This window comes from Aplidium turbinatum, chromosome 4 (assembly GCF_918807975.1).
Source record: "Aplidium turbinatum chromosome 4, kaAplTurb1.1, whole genome shotgun sequence".
Classification (NCBI taxonomy): Eukaryota; Metazoa; Chordata; class Ascidiacea; order Aplousobranchia; family Polyclinidae; genus Aplidium; species Aplidium turbinatum.
The window spans coordinates 1,340,195-1,346,194 of record NC_137475.1 but is presented as its reverse complement, the minus strand read 5'-3'; positions in this window follow the sequence as shown (position 1 = coordinate 1,346,194).

Below are 6,000 nucleotides of genomic sequence, written 5' to 3'. Positions count from 1 at the left end.
CTTAGCAATTGAGGTTTTAGCTATTTCAATGATGTACATTACTAAAAGAAGCATAGTTTTTGCAAAATATGATCAAAAAATGTTTTCCCCATTGATGTCAACTAACTTAGTTCTCCTTTTAACAACGGTTCAATGCCCGACAACATCGAATCGATATAAAAACGACAATATTGCCCGCCGATGTAAATTAGCACTTCGGATTAACACTTTGTTGAAATAAACGTTGGGAATTACAAACAAGACTTACAGCGCTGGTGATCGCAGATGGATATATTCCATCAATAACAAATATTCCCGCACAATGCAACAGTGGCGATTATGACGCGCTGACCTAATTTTGCGTCACTCATTGATACTACATATTTTCGACAGTGAATCCACGATCATTCTATTGCGAAATTAAATAATTGGCTAGAAGAGACCGGCGGCCAAACTTGGCCGATTGAGGAGGTAGCACCGGCGGTTCATACAAGCAGGCTGCTTGAAGGCTTGACAGTAGGTTACATCATTATAACATGGCATAGTGCCCTTCTTTGTATACCGGATTATCATTATCGCTATATTTTATCTTAAAACTTGAGAAAAAAAAAAGGCCTTTTAGTAAACAAAAGTGCCCCTTTTTCGTAATCTTGCCCCCCCAGTCAAAAATCGTTCCGGCGCCCCTGCATAGGACCCGCAAGTGAGGGTCCTACGACTATATGTGGAGGGTCCTCTAAGCCGCTTGAAAAAAAGATGCAGTATTTTCCATTTATTTAACAGTTTTATGTTGTCCTGCTGCTACAAGAAATGTCAAATGGGAAACACTGAATGTATGCGCTCATCGGAAAATCTCTTTGATTGATCTCCCTGGTCTCACAGATGATCTTACTATCAGCACAAAATAGACCAAGTTTAATTCGCAATTCCCAAATTGGACAAACATGACTGTACTTCATCACCACAAACTTGTTTATTCAAAATTGTACACAGAGAAGTCAACAGGTATCAATTAATTTCTTTGGATGGTGTTGTTTACCCAGAGCAAGGTGGCTGGCAGATCACTTTAACAGGGAGGTTCACAGGTCACGCACCACGTGACCGATAATTTTTTTGCTCCCAGCCTAAAACCTGAACTTTTAGTCTCACTCAACATTGCTAAAAACAATACTAATTTATCGTACATTAACCACTTATCACTGAAAGCCAAGACATCACTCAAGTTAAAAAACTAAAAAACATGTTGTACGACTTCAAAAATTTACAAAATTATGTCAAAATCAGCAATGAGGTCTCCTGTCCACAAATCAGCTCAAAAAATGACGTTACTTCCCAGGAAAACCTAACGAAGCGTGTCAAAGCTAACAATATCCACATTTGGCACTAAATAGTTGTATAAAAAAAATTACGGGGGGTGGTTCGCAGGTCACCCCTGTTCACAGGTCCTGCTCTTCCCCTACGTCGGAAGGCGTACACCGATGCATAGCGCTCAAGTCCGCTTTCCCGAAATGCAGGATAAAGATAATAAAACAAACAAACAATTCACTTCCAGTCTGTTGTGGAATCTAGATGGTTATAGTCAGTGGAGCGCATGCCCCCCTGCCCTCAATTTTTCCGTGAATGGAGGCAGAGTGAGCAATGGTGCCCTTTGAAGGTCATGTAAGCTACTGCATATTTTGCAATATAACAATTTCTGCTACCGGTATTTGCTTTTAACCTAATTATAATCATTCATTTTTGCCTTTAAAAAGTACATAACACAAAATTCTGTATCACAGTAGGTTACATCTACGTAGTTTGATGCCCTTCCCTGCCATTGTTTTTTTGTATACCGGACAGTGTGGACTGCGGACACTTGTATCATTATAAGGCTACTCTATAATGAGCTGATAGATGAGCATTATAGCTATATCTTATCTTAAAACTTTTAAAAAAAATGGCCTTTCAGCAATAAAAGTAGCCTTTTTTCATAATCCTGCGGTCCTGCCCCCCCAGTGAAAAGTCGTTCCGGCGCCCCTGGTTATGGAGCTATTTCATTGGTAGCCTATTATTTATGATTGCAGGCTCCCGTAGTAGTCCAGTCGTTGAAGGGTTTTACCTTGACTTAATTGGTGTAAAGCTGAAGTTTTGCACATTGGTTCTGTTCATTAGGCTATGTACAATGACCAAAAAAAAATCCCCGTCAAAATTTTTTGGTGAAAAAAAGTTATCCGCTATTTTCGAAATTCCGCCATTTTTTTCAAAATGGCGGATATACAATTACTGAATTATTCAATTTTTATGAAATTATAGTTAGTGTTGGTGCTCATTTAAAAGTAAATTTTATACTGCAATTATTTCACACTGGCAAAGTTTTGGTCCACCGTGATTGCCGGAGGAAGTTTACGGATACACGGAAAAAGAGTTCAGAAAAAATGCCTGCAAAGAAATTACCGTCTGTGACAAGGAAATTCAAGCTTCTGGAGCCTCCAGTAGGCTATACTGCGTCAAAAAGGTGCTGATAGGATTAATGCTGCTAGTACTAATAGAGGGGACAATACTGTTGCGACAGCTGGTCGAAAAGTACACATAGACTGTCGTAAACGTTATACCAACCCAATCGATATACACTGCAGCTTAAGACGAACAGAGAGGAAAGTGGGTCCTGCCTCACGGGGAAACAAAGTGTTCGAATTTTTGATGGCAATTTCCACAGTAAGACTCATTGTTTGTTTTGTGGGACTGGAGTTCTCACGGACAGACCTGGCTTTAGTTTTGTTAAAACAGATGTTTTTGCAAGGACTATATTAGAGTGTTGTGAGAGACGTTCTGACAATTGGTCATGCGCCATGAAAGGTCGTATTGAATATTACGGTAGCGATTTGCATGCTGCAGACTGTTTATACCATCATTCTTGTAGTGTTAATTTTATATGTGGATTTAACGTACCCTTGCAATGCGGCAGAGTACCTGAGGCAAAACGTCTAAAATCTGGGCGACCTAAGGATGAGGAACAGGACCAGGCATTTCTAAAGATGTGTTCCCATCTTGAACGGAATGATGAAGAACAGTTAACGATATCAGACCTCAGATCTAAAATGAAGGAGTTTTTAGCAAATGATGATTGCCTTCCTTAAGGATCAAAATATCTGAAGACCCAATTATAGAAACAGTGTGGTGAATCTATTTATATAGCTGAAGGTCAGGGCCTTCATTGCATTGTCACTATGAGAGAGAAGACATCCGAAATCCTCCGATCTCATTACCTAAAAACAAGACATGAGGATGATGAAAAGTCACAAAAGAGAGAAATAGTTAAAACTGCCGCAAGGCTCATCAATAATGGTGTTCCAACTGTTAATGATCACTATCCAAGCACAGACGCACTCCTAAATAATAATAATAATCGTGTTTCATTTGCGCCCAAGGCGATACATAACATACAATGACACTGCGATCACAGATGTGATAGCCTACAACAGACGACAGGAGGCAGCGAAGTGACATATAGGCTTAGTCTTCGAGTCAGCTTCTCTCCTTATTTTGGGTTGCCATTAAGTGTCTGTGTCTAGACACAGTCGCGTGCTCTGGAGCGGTGTCGAACCCACATCCTTTCGAACGTCGCGCAGACGTTCTCACCACTTCGCTACGCAACCGACACTCAATCTCGGTCCTGAAGACGCAGAAGACATCCTGAAGCGCAGAAGGCCTCCTGAAGCGCAGAATACATCACTGGCTGGTTATGTACCTTTTTCTCAGGATCAAACCCTGAGGAATATTGTGAATGGTGTTGTGGCCGAGAATGACGTTAATGTAGGCATAAACAAACGAAAAATGATCGACTTGATCAGTAAAACACTTCAGGGTAGTCAAAAGGCTGCAAAGTGATCAATGTCCCAGGGGATGCTGATGTTCCGATTGTGAAGGCTACTGTTGTTAATGTAATGTCATACTCGACAACGTTGATTGAAGAAGACACAGATCTGTTGGTCCTGCTTCTTCATTATGCGCAACAAGCAAACAAAGATCTATATTTCCGTTCCGACAAGGAAAATGCTGACAAAGTGTATCAAATAAACGAACTGAAAATGGTGATGGGTGAAGAATTATGTTCCCAATTACTTTTTCTACATGCCTACACTGGATGTGACACAGCATCAAGAATCTTTGGTGTTGATAAGCAATTTGTCTTTCACAAGCTGGTAAAGGGTGCTGCTACTCTGAAAGACTGTGCCAATTACTTCCTTCTTCCAAAGCAGACAGCAGCATCCATTGTGAACAAAGATTGTCAAGCAATGGTTGTGATTTTTGGGGGCACGCGGACGGATTCCCTCTCGTCATTGCTACAGATTACTAATAAAAAAGTAGTCTCTTCCCAATCATTTGTGACGCCTACCAGAACGCCCAGAACGCCTACCACCTACTGAGTCATCGACAAAATTTCACTGTCTAAGGGTTTACTACCAAATAATGGTCTGGCTAGGACAGGAGGTGATATGGAAACTTACGGGTGGGGTTGGAAACTGGAAGGCAGTCAGTTTGTGACAACAGAGTCGGACATGGATGCTGACCCAGATTCCCTCTTATAGAACCTACAGCAACTGTACAACTGGCTGTAGCACTGCCAGGTGGAGCTGTAGGCAGAATAATCTACCCTGTACCGCATCATGTGGACAGTGCAACTTGATGCCTGTAACAATACGTACAATCAGTCATTACTGGATGAAGATGATGACCAGGACTAATTGATGGAGGTTTTTACGTAATTTAACGTGGAAAGTAACCGCTCACACATCATTGGCCAGTTGTTCAATTTTAAGTTATCTGTTATTTTTTCTTGCCTTCAACCGCACTACAGTATATAACCTTGTGAAGTTTTATTTTGAATGTTATTCGCTCTGAGGATGCGCGTTCTCATGGTGCGCGAAACGTCAGTAAAGCAATAAACCATCCTGTTTGTTGTAGCTTTTACTTTCAATTTCATCAGATGAACGTTGCAACTAGTACTAGAAGCGATAATTGTCCTAATGAACACCCAAACTTTTCAGTATTCAACTGAATGTAAATAACTTAATAAGTGGTCTGCCATTCCTGTACAGCCAATGTTTCACGTTATTGGTTTTGTTTCATATAAGTCTTTCCATTAAACTAATGAGTTAATTTCATTTTCAATTGTTTTAATGAGTTCTTTACCACCTTAAGCTTAGGGATAGACGCCAGAATTAAAGCTCTAGCATGAATATTAAGTGAATTATTGTCATTACACTGTTTTGTCGGCCATCTTGAAAATGACAACTTTCCGGTGCTCTGATTCTCCTAGATTTTTAATATATTATTCTTGATGATAGCCTAAATAGGCCTACTAGAAAAAACCTTTTGGAAAACCTTTTGTAGAAAATTTTTTTTGTTTTTAAATTTTTGTTTGAAAAGTTTGTTTATCCGCCAGTTTGAGAAAAAAATTGGCGGATTTTCAAAAAAAGCGGATAACTTTTTTTCACCAAAAGATTTTCACGGGGATTTTTTTTTGGTCAATGTACATAATCAACAGAAGCAATGTGCAAAGTTTCAGCTTTACACCAATTAAGTCAAGGTTCGACCCTTTTTTTCGCTTCAACGACTGGACTATAGGGCGTAGGCTATACCTACTATTCTCGCAATAGACGAAATAACAGTTTTGTCTCTATTGAAATTAAGGAGAGTGGTTTTCTTCGGCTGCGTTGCCGAGTGGTGAAAACGTTTGCGCGACGTTCAAAAGGACGTGGGTTCGACACAACTCCAGAGTACGCGGATGTGTCTCGGCAAAGATACTTAATGAAAAGCTAAAATAAAGGGAGCAGCAGCTGACGCGAAGATTTATAGGCTATGTCACTTCGCTGCTTTCTGTCCTCACATGTCTGTTGAATCGCATCTGTGAGCGCAGTGTTCTGTATGTTATCGCAATGGGCGCAAATATAAGCAAATACTGTACTACCTTTGCTATGTTAACGTGAATTGTTTTTGCTGTGATGGTCAGAAATAAAAACAACTGAACTGAAAGCATGATTA